This window comes from Malus domestica, chromosome 06 (genome assembly GCF_042453785.1).
Source record: "Malus domestica chromosome 06, GDT2T_hap1".
NCBI lineage: Eukaryota > Viridiplantae > Streptophyta > Magnoliopsida > Rosales > Rosaceae > Malus > Malus domestica.
In genome coordinates this window covers 20,802,756-20,822,763 of record NC_091666.1, presented here as the reverse complement: position 1 = coordinate 20,822,763, position 20,008 = coordinate 20,802,756, and the positions used below count along the sequence as shown (strand labels likewise).

The window sequence follows — 20,008 nt, the reverse complement described above, 5'->3', positions numbered from 1 at the left end:
AGTGAGCAAAAATGCTGATTTAATTACTGATTAGGTGTATGGTGAGCATACACCATAGTTTATGTTGGTGAGCAAAAATGCTCCCAATTCGGAAGGGCGGCAAGAACCTTACAAATTTCCTAAAGATTTCATTAACTTCGTAACTTCCCTAAAAAAATACTTTTGGAAGTGTTCCCAAATTCAATTGCTCGCTGCAATAATGATTACTTTTAGACTTCGTAATTTTTCAAATAGATATGTTGAGGAAATTCTCTTAAAAGTGAGAATTTTTATGAACTCGTTTTTTGCACAGGATTTTATAACGTTGGCACAGAAATTAATATTAAACTGTAAGGTGTCAGTTAGCCTATAGAGAGTCACATTTTGAAAGTCTCCTTAGCATTTATCTTTCCCAATAAAAAGTTCTTTTACCTTCTTCCTTGAAAATTTGCTTTTACCTTCTTCCTTGAAAATTTGAAGTTCCCTTGAAAGTAACCAGTAGTACTTACATACTAATCACAGTTTGACGTGTATATAAAAAAAAAAATTATTTGTGGTTTTAATGAATGGAGTTCAAAAATGATATATGTAACTTCCCAAAAGTATCTTCAGAAACGAAATATAAACCCACTTTCTTTGGGATCATATCAATATGTAACCTCCTATTACTTTTTTTTGTCGTTTCTGAAGATCTCAGAGTTATTATTATCATTTTTTTTCTATTTCTGGTTTCATTATTGCAGCGAGCAATTCAGTTTGGGAACTCCCTAAAGTATTATAGGTGGTCCTCATCATGCATGGTGTTGTCTATTGTTATTTTGTTTTTTCCTTAATTTTGTGCTTATATATAAAAGTAAATGTTTAGGAAGGGCGGCAAGAACCTTACAAATTTGATTACATATAAAAAAATATCAATAATTCCAAGTAGGTGGTCCTTTCTTTTCTTAAACAGTGGTTAAGATTATGAATCTATGATATGTTCAGAGTCGGATTTCTTTTTGTATAAAGTCTCACTTATTAAGTTAATTGTTAACCTCACCTAATTTGATCTAATTAGCATCACTCTAATATTATATACATCACATTAATTGACCAAGTCACATTTTTTTAAAGAACAAGCCTTACTTGCACGGTTGGGTTCCGCATAGGTGATATGTCCAAACTCAATTAGAAAAATAGAAATAAGTTTAATATGATAAAAGAGATATGTTAGTGTCAAGCGTCAATACAAAAGTGACTCAGAGTTATACAATATTAATGGTTCATAATAATAATATTAATATGTAAGAAGTAGCTGTGGTTCGTTAATCAAATCATAAACTTGTTTAGTTCTAAATCTTTATGCTTTGTCACTTAATACTATGTTTTAGTAGTATTCCTATATGCTCTTTTAAAACACTAGGGGTATGACTAATTCATAGTTGATAACTTAATTAGGGGTGGGTTCGGTTCAAATCGGTTCGGTTTTGCCAAAATCGAAACCAAACCGAAATTTCGGTTTGGTTCATTTTTTTTCGGTTCGGTTTCGGTTTTTTTTTTTGTTTTTTTTTTAAATGAAAAACATTGAAATTTTGAATTTTAACATCTTAAACACAATCATAACATAAGCATTCTAACTAGAATCAAAGACAATGAAAATAAACATTTAAAGTTGAACTAAAATCATCAATCAAGTCTTCCAAAGTCCAAACTAACAACCTCACAACACAAAAATCGTACAAATGACTTAGAAAAGTTAAATTGTATGATGTTGTTCAAAGATCAGGGCTGTTTGCTTGTAACTGCATGTTGACAACTTGATTAGTAAAAGTAATGCGTGGGTGAATTTATTTAGTGTGTGTTGAATTCTTTTCCATCACAAATTACGCAAGTAATCTACCTGAAATAAATGTTTATGGATTATGTTACATGTTATATGAGAGTAGATTTGGAAAAGAAAGCTGGGTCAGAAGTAAACAATGCTATGAAGATGGATGTAGGTACTTCAGGAGGAGGTTTGATTCCGGAACCTTATATTTTATAGGCCTTTTTTTAATATTTTGAGCTTAAAGTTTGGCAACACATTGGGTTTAGCACATTTTAACTTACAAATTGGGTTTAGAAAATAATACCCAAAACAAATAATTAAATAAAAAAATTAATTTAATTAATTCGGTTCAGTTTTTTCGTTTGGTACAGTTCGGTTTTTTGGTTTTTTTCGGTTTTTGGTTTTTTGAACCCATCCCTAAACTTAATGAGCCATTTGAAGCAAATTTTAGGACCAACTTGGTTGACAGAGAAATGATGAAAATGACAAGTCAATATATAGGAATTTCTTAAGTGAGAAACTGGGACATTTTATTGTGTTGCAGAAAAACTAGGACATTGAAAAGTGGGGAAGAACAAATCTCTTCTGCCACAACTTTAATAAAACTTCCACCAAAGAAATTTTCCCCATAAGATGATTAAATATTGACTCCCAAAATTATATTGAATTTGTTAATTAAATCAGCAATTGGGATATCGATGGCGAGTGTCAACTGTTAATCATGTAATATTGCAGAAAAGGAAACTTAGAGGGAGAAATTAGGCAGAGAGAAGCTGAACCCAGGGCCGGCCCAGGCCCAGTGCAACCAGGGCCATTGTCCAGGGCCCAAAATTTAAAGGGGCACCAAAAAAAAAATCCAAATAATTAGGTATAAAAAAAAAATTTGTCCAGAGCCCAAAAATAAAGAATGGAGGGCAAGAGGCCCAAATTTGACAATAAAGGAAAAGGCCCAAGTTTCAAGATTAAAAAAAAAATATATATATATATATATATATAATTGAACCGACAGGTTTTAGCCTAAAAAAAAAAAAATTATATATAATAATAATAATGTAAAGGGACCTCCCCGGTCCCCCCCTCCCACCTAACCAAAATATATATAATAATAATAATGTAAAGGGACCTCCCCAGTCCCCCCCTCCCACCTAACCCTAATTCCTTTTTCCCAATTCCCCCCCCCTTGTTTCCCCAGCCGTTTGTTATTTTTCCTCACTGCCATCAGTCAGCACTGCTTATTCCAGCCTTCCAACCCCGACACACAGTCAGATACATGCCCAGTGCCCACCACAGGTCTTTGTCTTTCTCAGCCACAATCCTTGCTGCCGGTTGCCATTGTGCATTCACCAACCCGAGTAACTTTTGAGGTAATTTGATAAACTAATTTTTAAAATTTGAATTATTAATTCATAATTTAAATTAAATTTTGCAAGTGACATAGAATTATATGATAATTGATGTATAGAATTGTTGTTGTTGATGAATTGAATTCTTGATTAATTGATGTATAGATGTTAGTGTTTTTATAATATATAATATGTGTTAGACTTGGAATGATAATTTTAATAGGAAATTTTTGTTATATCATGTGTAGGTAATTTTTGCAAACAAATTATCAAAGCCATGTCTTTTAGGAAACAACTCTCTGGTAATATGAAAAGGAAAAAAAAGGCAAAGGATAACGAAATTGCCGAAAGTTTAAGAGGATCTCTTAATAAAATTTTTTCTACAAAGAATGAGTTGGTTGAAAATTTGAGAGAAAATGATGTTGGTGAAGAGTCACAAAATGTTGTTGGGGAGTCTCATGATCATGAAATTGGTGGTTATGTGGAGGAAGATGTTAATGACCAAGAAAATAGTGGTGATTTAGAGGAAAATGTTGATGATGAGTCTCAAGATCATGAAAATGGTGGTGATGTGGATTTAAATGTTGATGATGATCATATTGGTGTAGAGGAAAATATTGAATCTCCTGAACCTATTTTCCATTTAAACATTTATGATCCAAAAGTTTGGGATAGCCTTAATGCAGAAATGAAAGACTTACTTATAGAAAATGGACCAATTCGAGAAACTAATTTCACGTATTCTAAGGACAAACTCTCTAGAAAATTTTCATCACACTATTATGGTCGAAAATTACGAACGGGTGAAATTTATGATAAGAAATGGCTTGTGTACTCAAAAGAGTTGGATAAAGTCTTTTGCTTTTGTTGTAAATTGTTTAAAACAATTGCCTCAAAAAGTGAGTTAGCAAAAGATGGAATTAGTGATTGGAGACATCTTGGTGAGAAGATTGACCAACATGAAAAGAGTAAAGAGCATCTCGTTAATTCGAGAACTTGGGTTGAGTTGAAAAGTAGATTGACAAAAAATCAGACAATTGACAAAGAATTTCAAATGCGAATCAAGAAACAGACAAATCATTGGAAACAAGTGATGCTTAGAATTATTGCTGTTGTGAAATGTCTTGCCATACATAATTTAGCATTTCGTGGAACAAATGAAAGACCTTATGAAGACTCTAATGGCAACTTCTTAGGTTTACTTGAAATGATTGCAGAGTTTGATCCAATAATGCAAGAGCATTTTCGACTCATTGAGAATAAAGAGATTCATCATCACTATTTGAGCCATAAAATTCAAAATAATTGATAGCTACTTTAGCTTCAAAAGTCAAAACCGCAATCATTAAAAAAGTCAAAGAAGCCAAATTTTTTTCTGTCATTCTTGATTGTACTCCTGATGCAAGTCATGTGGAACAGATGACTTTAATTTTGAGATGTGTTGACTTGTCAAGTAGGTCAATAAATATAAGGGAGTATTTCATGGAGTTTTTAAGTGTAGAAGATACATCAGGATTAGGACTTTTTAATGAGTTGCAAGATGTCGTAAAGTCTCTTGATCTTGATATTGATAATGTGAGAGGACAAGGTTATGATAATGGATCTAACATGAGAGGGAAACACCAAGGTGTCCAGAAAAGATTGCTGATCGGATCATATTTATATATATTTTTATTTCGAATTCACTCGTCTTTTCTTAGTTAGTTCTTTATATTTTGAGTTATTTACGTTATTTTTGTATTTATAGAAATTGTTATGCTAAGAAAATAAAATAGCACAAATGAGTTTTAAATAATAAACAGAAAAGAAAAAAATAAAAAATAGAAAGTAGATAGCTTCTGTTGTTGTGATTTTTGGGCTGGCTATGTAAAAGTTGCGTACTGTTAACGTTAAACACTCCAAGAATCAATTTTTCTTACATGCTTGACAGGTCTTTGGTCCACGGAGCCATCATTTCTGCTTTTCTGACTATTGCTCAAGCCATGACTGATCAAGGATGTATATAGAGCAGAAGAATATTGTACAATTGGAGAGAGAGAAAGACGGATCCAAGAGAGAAAGGCAGCAAGGCTGCCAGAAAGAGGAATAAAAAAATTAAAAGGAAGCTGCCTTTGCAGCTGGAAAGAAAAAAAGGAGAAACAAGAAAGAAATTGGGGAGACACGGGGGGGACGGACAGAGTAGCGCAAGGAATAGAAAAATAAAAGAGCTGCCTTTGGCAGCTTTGAACAGCACACAGAAAGTAGAAAAATAATAGGAGTACGGGAAGGATTGGAGTGAGAAAGAGGAGGAGAAAAGGAGCTGCCCTTCGGGGCAGCTGAAGGGAGCTGCTAGAGAGAGGTGAGAGAGCAGTCAAGAGGTCAATGGGGAGCTGCCCTTTGGGCAGCTCGAGAAGAGCACAGGGGGTGACGCGGGATTGGTGCAAAACAAGACGGGCAGAGACCAGTGACAGAAGATGAGGAAAGACATACGGGGGAGAGAGGTTGGTCAGCACAGCAGAGAGAAGAAGCCAAGTCCACGGAATGGAGAGGAGAGCACAGCAAGAGTTGGTCAGAGCACAGAAAGCAGAAGCCTTTTCTTTCGGTTTAATCTTTCCAAACTCCTATTTTATTTTTGTTTTAATAATGTGTAATTAATTTTATTTTGGCTAGAGGTTAAGTCGAAACCATGAATATATTTGTAATATGAATTGATTACCTTCGGTTGTGATTTCATAAGTTGTGATTTCAATTTACTTATCCGTTCGTATAAAAACTGATTTGTGTATGTTGGTTGAGAGTGCACGCTTAATTTACATGCATGAATTTGATGCTAGAATATAAGTGAATTTCACCTAATCGTTATGAACTTATTTTCACAAGTAGTAAAGGTTGCTAGTCACAATCACGTTAAGTAAATTCTTGGCAAGAGTATCATGCTTTTCATAGTTACGAATGCCTCGTCAATGCTTATAGTTTTCACAAAGTTTAATGATCTTTGATTGTATCTCTATTGTGCTTTTCACGTAGGGGACTTTTGAAGAATGTTTTGAATTGTTGTATGCGTTTTCCCGTCCAATTCAATAACTTAAGGAAAACTTGAAGATTAAAAAAGTGCTGTTCACGGTTAATCTGGAGTATTGAGATTCACAATTTATTGAAAGAACAACTGAAAATCAATTTAGGTTGCATATGTGTCATGTGTGGAGAAGAACCCTCTAGCTAGTCCGTCATTTATCATTTTACCTTAATTTCATGTTTTTGTCAATTCTGTAATTTAATTAAGTTTAATTTACTTTTCATCAAAACCAAACACCCATCCATTGTTAAATTATATTATTTAGTTAGTTTTCTTTATTGTTAGTCTTTTAATTTAATTTCCGTCCATTTCAGTTCCTAGTGTTTAATTTGATTGTTTTCATTATTTTGAGTCATCCTAAGTGTATTTTGAGTTATTAGAGTTTTTAGCCTAGTTTTGTGTCCTTGAGTCTTATTTAATATTTTTTAAATTAATTTAGAATAGATTAGCAATCCCTCCTAATCCCCGGCCTAGAACGATACCCTACTTACATCCATACTACAATTGTCAAAAAGAGGGTTTAATTTGTGTGTCAAGTAATTCTCACATCAAATTTTGGCGCCGTTGCCGGGGATTAGTAACTTTGCTAATCCTTTTATTTTTGTTTTTGTTTATGTTTATATTGGTGTTTGTGTATTTTACTTTTGATATTTGATTTATTTTTCTTTCTTTGATTTTAGGCACAAATGGAGCTGAGGGAAATTTAAAGGAAAGATGCGTCCGGCTAAAGACGTTAAATCAAGCGCTTCTTGGGAGGCAACCCAAGCATTCAACGAAGGGAGACTTTGGAATCGCTAACCCAATCAGATTTGCATTTTTACACCCTTATCTTTACTGCTTTCATTTTGTTTTGTTTAGTTAGTTGTGTTATTTGGTTGATTTCTGTGAGTTTGTATTACTTAGTTTAAGTGTGGGGGAAGGTTAACCAAAGTCTCTTTACATTAATTTACATAAAAAAAAAAAACAATTAAAAAAAAAAAGATAAAATTTAAAATTAATGAAAAAAAAAAAAAAAAAAAAAAAAAACAATTAAAAAATACATAAAAAAAAAAAAAAAAAAAATTAAAATTAAAATTTTACAATGATGTAAACTAATAGTATTCATTGGTCGGGTGGTGCTTCAGTAGTAGGCGGGGCTTCAGCAGTCGGCGGGGCCACAGAAGGAGGAGGCGGCAGAGGTTGATCAGTTGGAGCTTCACTACGCGGTGCCGCCCCAGAAGACGAAGGCAGATGCGGTTGGAACAAACCCACAAACCTCCGATGATCAAGTAAAATTTGACCATCGGTGTCCTGCATCTGGTCAATCTTCCTCTTCATGCTGGTGGCATAGCTGTGTGCGAGCTTGTGCAATTCCTTATTCTCATGCTTGAGCCCTTTAATCTCTTGCTTGAGACTCTGTATTTCAGCCACCAAGGATTCAACGTGACGGGTTCGGGCATATAGGCGTTGGGCCATGTTGGATACGGAACCCGCACACTGCACACTGAGAGCCAGAGACTCCTTGACCGCCAATTCATCAGACCGCCTTGCGAGCAGTCTGTTATCTCTGGGAGTGACAAGGTTTCGGGCCACCACCGCAGCGGTCATGTCATTTTTCATCATCGAATCCCCCACGGTAAGGGGACCGGTAGGGGATATGAAGGATGGCCGCCATATGTTGTCTGGTGAAGGCGGAGCTGCCTCTTCACCAATGTTCAAGTCAAAACGACGATCAGAAGGGCCAGACATTTTTCAGAGGTGGTAAAGAAAGAAGAGAGTCGGAATGATCAAGATTAAACAAGTGCAAGAAGGGAGTGTTTACAGGAGGGTACTCAAGTGTGTTGTGGAACAAGCTTAACGTCTCTATAAAAAGGAAGAAATCAAAGAGGCGCTCCTCAGAGAAGCGTCCTCTCGCAAATCGAAGAGTCGGGGCTCCGTTCTCAAACGTCTGATTCTTTTCTCAAAATAGGAGTTTCCTTTCTCAAAAGCCGGATTCTTTTCTCAAAAGAGGCGTTTCATTTCTTAAAGGCTGGGCTTGCTCAGAAACCACGAGCCGAACCCCGGATTTCAAAAGATCAATTTGTCCAGACGTGTCGTCACTTGTCACACGCAAATTGCTTTGCGGAAATCTCGGGCAATTTGTCGAAGCACCAATTCAGAAATCGAAGAGGGAAATTCAACAGTCAAAGACACGCTAGCTTTCTCAAAAGCTGGGCTTCAACCCACGGGAAAATCTTCTTTTCCAGATTTATCCGCACGTGTCACATGCTACCTCTACAATCGACGATGCTCAGAGCTCGAAGCGCCGATTACAGATATCAATGAGGAATCAGCTTTGCGGAAATTACGGGCAGCTTTGTCAGAAAGCGCGTAATTTGTATTCTTCACCCATCCACCGGCTGCCGACACTAAGTGAGAGAACAGTTCCGGTTGTGAAGACAAGTCCTATAAGTTTCTACCTTCGCCTTCCACAGCAAAAGCACACTCTCTCAGCACACCCTCTCAACACCTCTTCATCTCCGAAAATGCATTCCCAAAGAATCCTCTCGAGTCACTCTGTGTTCCTCATTCCTTGGGATACTCCTGCGAACAACCCATTCAAAGCAAAAGTATTTCATATCATAAAGGTTGAAAGCAAGAGTATCTCATATCATGCATTCTCCATGTCCTTTTCCTTGTCTTTGTTCTAACCTGCAGGACATGGAGAAATTGCTCTCGAGTACTCGTCTTCCACTGCTGATGTACTTCCAAAGAAGCTGCCACATCTACCTGAAGAACAGATAAGGCAAGCGAAAATGATACCAGCAGCATGTGGAGACAACGTACAGAAGAAACAAGCAGAGAAGAATGCAGCTCGTACAATCAACCCAGCACAAGGAGTCCGAACTGAAGAACTAGAGAAGCTGCCACATCTGCTTGGAGAACAAATAAGGAACTGCAACATAACCAAAGAGCAAAGCTTCGCCGTACAATATCATCAAATCATCACTTGCAAGTAAAAAGCTAAGTGTCACCCTGTTCAAGAGGAACGCTGTGGAAAGTCAACAAGCACGACCAATGATTACTTATTAGTTTTATTCATTATCTTTTATCGTAATTTTCAATTTTTCGTTTGCAATTTTTTTTAATTAATTTTCTTGCGTTACTTAACTGAATTATTTCTTTTCTTTGCAGGAACTTTTGGTTCTTTCCACCCTTGAAGCTGATTGCAGAATTTTAGCTTGGGGGTCATCGCTTGATTTTACTGCAAATTAGGGAAGTTTTCAGTCCAATTGTTTTATTTTGTTTCTTATTATTTATTTATTTTATTTTTATTTGCATTATAGTGTTTTCTGACATTGGGGACAATGTCCAGTTTAAGTGTGGGGGTAGAAATCTCCAGAATTTCATTTGTTTCTGTGTTGCTGTTTTTTTGTGTTCTTAATTAGTTTTGTTTTCTTTTAAAAAAAAATTTAAATTAAAAAAAAAAAAAAAAAAAAAAATTTCGGAAAATTTTAAAAAATAAAAAATTGTCTTGTTTCCCTTATTGTTTTGAATTAGATTTTTGTTAGTTTCCCGACCCAATGATATAATTGGATCAAATTTGAACCATGATCATCAAGAACTTAGTTAACATGTGTTTTGTGAAATTCCTAATTCTCTTGTTAGTTTTGTACATGTTTGATCATCTTTGAAAAACCAAATGCACATAGCCTTGTTAATGTGAAACTAAAGTATGACTTAAAGCTTCATATGTGAATTTAGTGACCATATACATCCTATGTGAGTTTTTGAGCCGATTGAAAGTGTGTGCATTTTTCATACACTCCTATTCTTTCATGTGTGATGAACTTATGTGAGATACATCTCTAGAACTTGCGTAACGATCTTTCGAAATGTTTGTCATCGATTGCATGAACTTGGAAATGATAGAGGCATTAGGTTTACCACTATGGCCCAAAGAACCATGTTTCCCAAAGAAAATTGATATCATTAGATTGCCAATTTGAGCCGTGTATGTTGAGCCTTTTATTTCTTATCACCAAATATGTCTACCCTTATACCTGAAACATTTTTCCTTACCCTTTCCAAGCGAGCAATGTGAGATTGTCTTATGAGAAATGTTTGTAAAGTACTTTGAAGGTGTTTGGCAAAAAAAAATAAGTGTGGGGGTATTTCATGTTTGTGATTATAAAAAAAAAAAAAAAAAAAAAAAAAAAAAAAAAAAGAAAAAAAAAAAAAAGAGAAGAAAAGAAAAAGAAAAAGAAAGATTGTATAAAAAGAAAATAAAAAGTTTTTAAAGTTCAGTTTAAGAGTATGGTTGGAGGTGCTAGAAGAATTGCTGGAGAGCTTGAGTTCTTATAAATCTAAAGAAAAGAATTGCTTGAAAATGTAGCTTGGAACTTGTGTTTTCCTATTCTTTCATTTCAATAACCCTCTCCTTAAACCTCATTACGTCCAATAAAAGTCCTCTTGATTTAAGTTTTGCAATTATGATTGTGGAGATGAGATCTTTATGCAAGCTTATGGTAGAAATTTCACATTTGATTCTTTGAGCGAAACACATTAAAACTAAACACATGTGTGATTGAGTGCATATCCCGTGAGAAGGTCACTAGTTTGCATATGATGATTTTAAAAATAAAAACTTGAAATTGCATTAGCATGGCTATCTCACACACTACACTTCAAGGATGATTTAAAGATTACTGCTAATATTTGAATAAGGAAGATGAACTTGGATTAGTTCCTTGATGCGAGCTATGGTTCTTGATGATTTGTTTTCTTGAATGAAATTCTATGAGGGTCACATAGGGGGAAGCTAATGTTTTTCTTGTTACTTCGTGTTCTTGCCTTCTTTGTTTTGCTCGAGGACTAGCAAAAACTAAGTGTGGGGGTATTTGATCGGATCATATTTATATATATTTTTATTTCGAATTCACTCGTCTTTTCTTAGTTAGTTCTTTATATTTTGAGTTATTTACGTTATTTTTGTATTTATAGAAATTGTTATGCTAAGAAAATAAAATAGCACAAATGAGTTTTAAATAATAAACAGAAAAGAAAAAAATAAAAAATAGAAAGTAGATAGCTTCTGTTGTTGTGATTTTTGGGCTGGCTATGTAAAAGTTGCGTACTGTTAACGTTAAACACTCCAAGAATCAATTTTTCTTACATGCTTGACAGGTCTTTGGTCCACGGAGCCATCATTTCTGCTTTTCTGACTATTGCTCAAGCCATGACTGATCAAGGATGTATATAGAGCAGAAGAATATTGTACAATTGGAGAGAGAGAAAGACGGATCCAAGAGAGAAAGGCAGCAAGGCTGCCAGAAAGAGGAATAAAAAAATTAAAAGGAAGCTGCCTTTGCAGCTGGAAAGAAAAAAAGGAGAAACAAGAAAGAAATTGGGGAGACACGGGGGGGACGGACAGAGTAGCGCAAGGAATAGAAAAATAAAAGAGCTGCCTTTGGCAGCTTTGAACAGCACACAGAAAGTAGAAAAATAATAGGAGTACGGGAAGGATTGGAGTGAGAAAGAGGAGGAGAAAAGGAGCTGCCCTTCGGGGCAGCTGAAGGGAGCTGCTAGAGAGAGGTGAGAGAGCAGTCAAGAGGTCAATGGGGAGCTGCCCTTTGGGCAGCTCGAGAAGAGCACAGGGGGTGACGCGGGATTGGTGCAAAACAAGACGGGCAGAGACCAGTGACAGAAGATGAGGAAAGACATACGGGGGAGAGAGGTTGGTCAGCACAGCAGAGAGAAGAAGCCAAGTCCACGGAATGGAGAGGAGAGCACAGCAAGAGTTGGTCAGAGCACAGAAAGCAGAAGCCTTTTCTTTCGGTTTAATCTTTCCAAACTCCTATTTTATTTTTGTTTTAATAATGTGTAATTAATTTTATTTTGGCTAGAGGTTAAGTCGAAACCATGAATATATTTGTAATATGAATTGATTACCTTCGGTTGTGATTTCATAAGTTGTGATTTCAATTTACTTATCCGTTCGTATAAAAACTGATTTGTGTATGTTGGTTGAGAGTGCACGCTTAATTTACATGCATGAATTTGATGCTAGAATATAAGTGAATTTCACCTAATCGTTATGAACTTATTTTCACAAGTAGTAAAGGTTGCTAGTCACAATCACGTTAAGTAAATTCTTGGCAAGAGTATCATGCTTTTCATAGTTACGAATGCCTCGTCAATGCTTATAGTTTTCACAAAGTTTAATGATCTTTGATTGTATCTCTATTGTGCTTTTCACGTAGGGGACTTTTGAAGAATGTTTTGAATTGTTGTATGCGTTTTCCCGTCCAATTCAATAACTTAAGGAAAACTTGAAGATTAAAAAAGTGCTGTTCACGGTTAATCTGGAGTATTGAGATTCACAATTTATTGAAAGAACAACTGAAAATCAATTTAGGTTGCATATGTGTCATGTGTGGAGAAGAACCCTCTAGCTAGTCCGTCATTTATCATTTTACCTTAATTTCATGTTTTTGTCAATTCTGTAATTTAATTAAGTTTAATTTACTTTTCATCAAAACCAAACACCCATCCATTGTTAAATTATATTATTTAGTTAGTTTTCTTTATTGTTAGTCTTTTAATTTAATTTCCGTCCATTTCAGTTCCTAGTGTTTAATTTGATTGTTTTCATTATTTTGAGTCATCCTAAGTGTATTTTGAGTTATTAGAGTTTTTAGCCTAGTTTTGTGTCCTTGAGTCTTATTTAATATTTTTTAAATTAATTTAGAATAGATTAGCAATCCCTCCTAATCCCCGGCCTAGAACGATACCCTACTTACATCCATACTACAATTGTCAAAAAGAGGGTTTAATTTGTGTGTCAAGTAATTCTCACATCAATTGCTAGACATAAATCCCAGAGCTTTTTACATGCCATGTGGTTCTCATTGTCTTAATTTAATAGTTTGTGATATGGCAAGTTCATGTCTTAAAGCAAAATCTTTTTTTGGAGCGTGTCAATGCATATATACAGTGTTTTCCAACTCTACAAAGCGTTGGAATATTTTGCTTGAACATATTGATGGTTTAACTTTGAAGTCATTGTCAACTACTCGATGGGAAAGTCACATTGAAAGTGTTAAAGCGATTAAGTCCCAAGTAGCCCAGGTTAGAAATGCTTTGTTTCAAGTGGTGGAAATTACTGAAAATCCCCAATTGAGTAGGGATGCAGAATGTTTAGCATCAGGAGAACTTTCAAGTTTTGATTTTGTATTAAGTTTGGTTATTTGGTATGACATTTTGTTGAAGATTAACATGGTGAGTACAAAATTACAATCTGAAGACATACGTCTTGATGTTGCTGTAAAGGCATTGGAAGCACTTGTTACGTTTTTCGAAAACTATAGAGAAACTGGTTTTGCTTCTGCCATGAGTAATGCTAAAGAAATTGCACTTGATTCAGAAATTGACCCTGTTTTTCAAACTAAACGTCATAGACCTAGAAAAAGACATCATGATGAAGTTGATGGTAATGAGAGGGAACAACAGTCTGCTGAAGAATCAGTTAGAACAGATTATTTTCTTGTTATAGTGGATATTGCTCTTTCTCAACTGAAACACAGGTTTGAACAGTTAAAGGCTTTTGAATATATTTTTGGCTTCTTGTTTGATGCTTCAAAAAATACTAGAAGACAATTTCTTAAAGGTTGAAATTTGAAGGAGATTTGCTAGGAGTGGTTGTATATGATTGTACTTTTGATTGTCGGGGTTTAGGTACTATGTCCCCCCCGTTGTATATTTTCTCAGGTAATATAATTTGGGCGTGAGGGCCTAGCCCCCCAGCTTCGACTGGGTTCCAGCCCTCGTTAAATATTTTTTTTTAACATATGTTTTTGTATTAAAAAGGGCACATTTTGAACTTTCGCACTGGGCACCCAAAAACTCAGGACCGGCCCTGGCTGAACCAAGATGAAGATGGTTCTGTATTTCTGAATGAAGAAGTTACAACAATATTTCCTTCTCTAACTGATTCTAAACAAGCACTACTATCAACTATAACATACTCTAGCATCTAGTGACACATGTCATTATCTTAACCGTCCATTTATACTTCTAACCTCATCTACTCCACATTTCTTTTATATAATTTTTTTCCAAATTTCTTTTATATAATTTTTTTCCAAATTTCTTTTATACTTTTCAATAATTTAACATAATTTCTTTTATGACTTTTAATTATCTTATCCTCAGACCCAAAAAATTAATTATTATGTCCCATTCTCATTCAGTTATTTTATTTTATTTTATTTTATTTTATTTTTAAAAACATTACAATATTTATTGAAGTAGAGAAACGTACAAACAAAGAGGATATGGTGTATAATGGGTCTGATAAAAATTTTGACGAGAATTTCAATCCGGTCGAAATAAAAAAACTAGAACGCCAACGTTTCCACATCCATCATAAGCATTGATGTCTTCTGCCAGACCAGTTTCATCAACATTATGCATAATAGTTGTGGTTATATTTTAATAACTGCAAACAATTCAATTAAAAAAACTTCATTTCAATTACACTAAGCGGCCATAATTTAATTTATTGTAGTTATGCTAAACTTAGTTTTCTTTTTGTCGAAGGGTTGAAATTTTATTAAAATCAAATAGAAAAAAATACGTCAGTTGCGGGACCATGAAATAGCCAATCAATTAGAAATGTTAACTTTAACGTTGAATTTCAGGAAGAGTATGTAATTATGGATAATAATATTGTTGAACTTGATTCATTACTGAATTTTTAATTCTATATTATAATCCTTATGTATAAATAACTTCCAAAATTGTTTGATTAATTTCATCCAACTATTAATACGAGTAATTTGATCAAGTTACATAAATTACAGCAAAAATACTGTTGGTAAAGAACAGTGACTGACAAATAGCCCCATAACAATGGAAACTCACACCGCTCTCCATCTCTGTACTTCAGATAGGCATCGGTGCACCAACTACCGTAAATTTCACCGAAGTGAAATGAAGCTTGACGACGTGGAAGAAGCTTTTATTCCCTATTGAAACATCGGCATGTATAAATGTGAAACTCTGACAGTACATAAACAAGCTGCACTTATAATATTTAATTATAAAATATGAAGGAAAAAAATAAGGGTCAATCAAGTGTTAAGGTTTTGTATCAAAGGGTGCCGCAAGGGATGCCATCCCCTATAGTCACGTGTCTGTTAAAGGGTATTACTTAACTACCTAAACTCTAAACGATACATCTCTTCGGCAAACAGTATATTTGAGTTCTGTTGATGCACAAAATCAGTGAGAGCTTTGGTACAACAGAAAATGTTAAGTTTGTGACCTTTGCTAGATTGCTCCGGTCACTAGTCTATATAAGTTTGTAAATGGATAGGGACAGGGAAGCAAACACAAGATGTATGTGGTTCACTCAGATTGGCTACGTCCACGGAGTAGAGGAGTTCTCATTAATTGTGAAAGGTTTACACAAGTACATAGGTTCAAGCTCTCCTTTAGTGAGTACTAGTGAATAATTTAGTACAAATGACATTAGGAAATATTGTGAGAGAATGATATCTATTTATAGAAGAGAGTTTCTAGTTTCATTCTAACATTGACACGTGTCGTGTTGTGATTGGCTTCTGATGTTGACACGTGTCGCACTATGATTGGCTTCTGATGTCGACACGTGTCGCATTGTGATTGGCCTTCTGGTTGGAGGGAAACTCTTCTGGGTCCTTGACAGTATAACGTTGACCGGTGCTCAGTAGTTTCGGGATTGGTCAAGTATGGTACAAACAGTGCTCCCCTAAGTTCCCGAATGAGGGAAGCTCCTCGGTTAGGGACTTGCAAGATCCAAGTCATTGAGTAATCACGAAACTTCTAAGTACCGAAGTGTGGTATCATTTTCACTTGTCTTATCTGTCTCATATGTAGATGTGGTATCTTCTCTGGAAGTACTTTTCCTCCATCCAGGAGTGGTATCTTTAATCGATGAAGATGCACAAGGTAATGTATCAATTTCACTTGAAGCTTACTTGTATTTCGGGCTTGGTCAAGTGCGATACAAAACCCTATAGTAGGAGTCCCCCAAGTCGCCAAGCTAGGAGATTTGCCGAAAGAGGTAACAGACAAGGTAAGCAATCAGACTTCCAAGCAAGTAACCTGGATCGGAGGTTCGACTTCGGCTTCCGGTTGATTGTTTTCCTTCTCCTTGTGTCGTAAACAGCAACAAGGATAAGGAGAAGCAAATGGAGAAGAGATGATAAGAAATATTTTTGTTTTTTAAGAAGTAACTTTCCACAGGCTTATTCTTGAACTAGGCTGGAGGGTTTTCTGGTTTCCTCTAGAGTATAAGGTCGACTCAAGAATTTGAGGGTCAAAACAAGTCCATCAAATCTAGAGTACGTTCGACCCTAATGATATGGGATACTTTTGCTTTTGACAAAGTAGTGGATGTATCGGCACGTGTTCTGTTACGCTTATCTCCACATGCTTCCTTGTATCCTTCTCACTTGCCCTATCTGTTCCTCAGGCAGATGTGGTATCGTCTCTAGAAGCATAAGATGTTGAAGATGAGTACTCGAGAGCAATGCCAGGTAAGTAATCAGGTAAGGGGTTCCAGGCAGTCAGTTCCTGACTGGAAGCTTGATTCCAAGTGTTGACTGATTGCTCTCTTTCTCCTTGTCTTGCAGGTAAGAACAAGGCCAAAGGAAAAGACAAGGAAAAAGCATGATATAGGATACTCTTGCTTTTAACCCTGATGATATAAGATACTCTTGCTGTGGTGTGGCTGGTTTGCATATGTATTGGGGGAAGAAAGCTGAGTATTTTGAGAGGCTTCGTTGGGAGTGCCCTCTCAGATATGAGGAAGGGTTGAGCATTTTTGCAAGTCTGCCTGTCCGTGGAGGATGGAGGTCGACATATATAGAAGTCTCCCTAACAAGTAGTAATGTTATTCCTTTACCCTTCTTGGTCGTAGCAATGTAGTGGGAACTGCAAGCTTCACGTGTTTTAACTTTGTCAAAGCACTTTGAAAAAGTGGTATGTGGTATCTGGAAAGCTGATGTTGCGTGTGAAGATTGCAGACAAGCTTTATCCAAGGAAATATGGCTCTCGAAGTTCGGAGAGTGATGCCTCTTCGGTTTTTGAACAAGCAATCCTGTCGGGGATCTGGCTCTCGAGATTCGGAGAACGGTGCCTCTTCGATTTTTGAGAAAGCAATCATATTGGGAGTCTAGCTCATGAGATTCGGATAGCGGTGCCTCTTCGATTTTTGAGAAAGTAATCCTGTTGGGAGTCTGGCTCTCGAGATTCGGAGGGCGGTGCCTCTTCGATTTTTGAGCAAGTAATAATGCTATTCCTTTACCCTTCTTGGTCATAGCAATGCAGTGGGAGCTACAAGTTTCACATGTTTTAACTTTGTCAGAGCGCTTTGAAAAAGTGGTCTGTGGTATCTGGAAAGCTGATGTTGCGTGTGAAGATTACAGACAAGCTTTATCCAAGGAAATCTGGCTTTCGAAGTTCGGAGAGCGGTGCCTCTTCGGTTTTTGAACAAGCAATCCTGTCGGGGATCTAGCTCTCGAGATTCAGAGAACGGTGCCTCTTTGATTTTTGAGAAAGCAATCCTGTTGGGAGTCTGACTCTTGAGATTCGGAGAGCAGTGTCTCTTCGATTTTTGAGAAAGTAATCTTGTTGGGAGTCTGGCTCTCGAGATTCGAAGAGTGGTTCCTCTTTGATTTTTGAGCAAGCAATCTTGTTGAGAGTGTTTTCTCGAATGTGAGTAAAGGTTGGGCATTTTTGCCAGTCTGCCTTGCCACGGAGCACGGAGGTTGACACACATTGGGACTTTTTAGTTATTAAGCAGCAGTGTTGTTCCTTTACCCTTATGGGTAATAGTAGGGTAGTTTGACCTTCAAAATTTATGTGTCTAAATTTTGTCAGAATTCTTTGGCAAAGTTATCTGTGGTACCCGAGGAGCTGACGTTGCGTGTGGAAAGTGGTGCCTCTTCGAAATCCGGAGAGTGATGCCTCTTCGGAATCCGGAGAATGGTGCCACTTCGATTTTTGAATCAACGGCCCTGTTGCCCTTTCTTTTATAAGGGCACCAATTGTGTGAAAGAAGTACATTCAGAGAGTTATTGCTTGTATGAATTTTCCCCTTACTTCATAGATTTATTGCACCTCATTTCTCCTTCATCATTTCTGAGAATGTTTGGCCCATCCGACCGTCGTTTTGACTTGAACTTTGGTGAAGAGGCAGCCATGCCTTCTCAAGACAACATATGACGCCCATCCTTCTTATCCCCTACTGGTCCTCTTACCGTTGGGGACTCTGTGATGAAGAATGATATGACCGCTGCGGTGGTAGCCAGGAACCTTCTCACTTCCAAAGATAATAGACTACTTTCCAAACGGTCCGATGAGTTGGCTGTTAAGGATTATCTGGCTCTCAGTGTTCAGTGTGCAGGTTCTGTGTCTAATATGGCCCAACGCCTATTTGCTCGAACCCGCCAAGTTGAATCATTGGCGGCTGAAATGATAAGTCTCAAACAGGAGATCATATGCCTCAAGCATGAGAATAAACAGTTGCATAGGCTCGCACATGACTATGCTATAAACATGAAGAGGAAGCTCGACCAGCTGCAGGAATCTGATGGTCAGATTTTACTTGATCATCAGAGGTTTGTGGGTTTGTTCCAAAGGCATTTATTGCCTTCATCTTTTGGGGCTGTACCGCGTAATGAAGCTCCAAATGATCAACCTTTGGTGCCTCCTCCTTCTGGGGTTCTGCCTAGTACTGAGGCTCCGAATAATCACCCTCTGGTGCCTCCTCGATCTGGGGCTCTGCCGACTGCTGAGACTTCTCCTGAGCAACCTTTGTGAATGCTCCCTCTTGTTTGTTTATTTTGATTCATGTATATGTACATATTTGTAACTTATCGGAGATATCAATAAACAAGCTTTGCTTCATTTCAACCTATTGTGTTAAATACACCAAGGCCTTCTTCAAGACCTTCTTCACTAAGTTCTTTGAATTTTTCCTTTTGTTGAAGCTTGTATGTTGAAGCTTTGTGAGTGAAGTATGTAGGTTGAGGTAGTGCTCCCTTAATTTCCCGAGTGAGAAAAACTTCTCGTTTGGAGACTTGAAAAATCCAAGTCACTGAGTGGTCGTGAGACTTCCGAGTATTAAGGTGCAGTAGCATATGGTAGGAGTCCCCCAAGTCTCCGGTCGAGAGAGTTGACGAATGAGGCATTTCCTTTCTAAGTGGTAGCCCAAAACTCATTCTTCATATATATTTGTTATGAAAGTTGTTAGGCCCAAAGAAGAGAAGACCTAGGCAATTTTTTTTTTTTTTAATTTTTGAATTTTTAAATTTCCGAATTTTTGAATTTTCGAATTTTCAAATTTTTGAATTTTCGAATTTCCAAAAAAAAAATTATATATATATTTTAAAGCTTTGTAGGTGAAGCTTTGGTGTTGAAGCTTTGTAGTTGAAGCTTTGAGGTTGAAGCTTTGTTGGGCACCATGAATTGATTTTGCTTGACACTATCTTGATCAAGATAGTGTGAAGCTTTTGTAGGTGAAGCTTTTGTAGGTGAAGCTTTTGTGTTGAAGTTTTGTAGGTGAAGCTTTTGTGGGAAGCTTCTGTGGGTCAAGCCTTTGTAGGTGAAGCTTTTGTGGGTGAAGCTTTTGTGGGTCAAGCTTTTATGGGTGAAGCTTTTGTGGGTCAAGCTTTGTTGGGCACCATGATTTTGCTTCATACTATCTTAATCAAGATAGTGTGAAACTTTTGTAGGTGAAGCTTTTGTGGGTCAAGCTTTTGTAGGTGAAGCTTTTGTAGGTGAAGCTTTTGTGGGTCAAGCTTTTGTGGGTCAAGC

At 36.5% G+C, this 20,008-nt stretch overlaps 1 pseudogene; it reads left to right on the top strand.

Annotated features, from left to right (window-relative positions):
* Nucleotides 1–3,005: 3,005 nt before the first annotated feature.
* LOC114825460 (uncharacterized) lies at nt 3,006–13,816 on the top strand (annotated as a pseudogene).
* Nucleotides 13,817–20,008: the final 6,192 nt, after the last annotated feature.